Here is a 1,515-nt window from a genome sequence, read left to right on the forward strand (position 1 = left end):
TGTGTTTGGGTCTGTATCCTGGTCCCTTGTTTCTCCTGCTTTATCTTGCTTATTTGTGTGGACTGTGATGCTCTGTTGTCTCTGAGACATTGTGACATTTTTGTGTTTATCTTTAATTGGTGATTGTGTATTTGAGTGACTCGCCCACAATTTTCATTTTCTTTGTTTTGTTTGTATGTTATCTATGCAAGCAGGGTACTGTGCTGTGTGCCTCTATTCACTAGTTGGCAGCACTTATACACTCACCACCTGTCTCTTTTCCTGTTGTCAGCCTCTCATATGTCCCTGCTGACCTTGGAAAACAGAGCCTATTCTTGTTGTTGTTATTTGCTGTCGAGTCGGACCTGACTCATAGCGGCCCTTTCTTGGGTTTCTGAGGGAGTATCACTACGCAAGTAGATTGCCCAACCTTTCTTCCGAGGAGTGGCTGGTGGGTTTGAACTGTCAGCCTTCTGGTTAGCAGTCAAATGCCTTAGGCAGTATGCTCCCAGAGCTCCTGAGCCTATTCTTGGATCCCTGGAATCCGAATGAGAATGCTATCACTTTAAAATCCAAAATGGTTGCCACTTGTAAAGATCCAAAATGGCTGTACTGTTGGTCACTTTAAATATCCAAAATGGCCACCACTTGTAAACATTCAAAATGGTTGCACCTTGAGTCACTTTAAATGTCCAAAATGACCACCACTTGTAAACATTCAAAATGGTTGCACCTTCAGTCACTTTAAATATCCAAAATGACCACCACTTGTAAATATCCAAAATGGCTGCTGCGTGTAAACAATCAAAATGGCTGCACCCTCCTGACAGTGGAAAGTCAACAGCTCAGGTTGTCTCCCTCCTTGCTGTTTCCCTTCCTAGTCATAATCCACCAGTGCAGTCGTCCCTGCAGCTCTTGGTGACCAGGGCTGATCTTTAGGTCAATTCTCAGATCCTAACAGCACTCGGAAATATTCAGGCTGTTGGTCCCGTCAGAGTAGCTAACAATCCGCAGCTCTGACTGTCTCCATATTCACTGTTTTCATTCAGGTTTTTCCGCTAGTTGGTGTCTAATCCACTTCTGTATAGTTCCTTTCAAAGCTCAGGGTTGCAGGATTATCTTCTGTATCACTGTCAACTGGTTTTTCTTTTCTTTGTTGAAGAGGGTCTGTGTCACTTGTTTGCCTATTCCTCCATCTTACCAGAAGTCCCCTTGTTCTTTCTCTTGACCTTCTGGGATTATTGAATAGTTAATAATGTTGGTATGCATTTATGGTGGGAAAATGTGTATGTGGGTATATGTGTGTTAACAGTGCAGGAGGTACCAATGGGTTGGAAATGGTAAGATTTGTTTTATATTATGAAAGAGTCATAGGAGATGTATTGAGATTAGGTTTAATAGTATATAGGAGCTCTGGTAGCATAGTGGCTAAAGCACTTGACTGCTAACCAGACGGCTGGCGGTTCAAACCCACCAGCCACTCCTCAGAAGGAGGGTTGGGCAATCCTACTTCCGTAGTGATACTGCCTCGGAAAC

At 43.4% G+C, this 1,515-nt stretch overlaps 1 protein-coding gene across 1 annotated transcript in view; it reads left to right on the forward strand.

Annotated features, from left to right (window-relative positions):
* CNKSR2 (connector enhancer of kinase suppressor of Ras 2) overlaps positions 1-1,515 on the forward strand; it is a 472,642-nt gene that overhangs the window by 46,547 nt on the left and 424,580 nt on the right. The window lies entirely within an intron of this gene.

This window comes from Orycteropus afer, unplaced genomic scaffold, assembly GCF_000298275.1.
Source record: "Orycteropus afer afer isolate SDZICR_OR568_19922 unplaced genomic scaffold, OryAfe1.0 scaffold00749, whole genome shotgun sequence".
In the NCBI taxonomy this organism is placed as follows: domain Eukaryota; kingdom Metazoa; phylum Chordata; class Mammalia; order Tubulidentata; family Orycteropodidae; genus Orycteropus; species Orycteropus afer.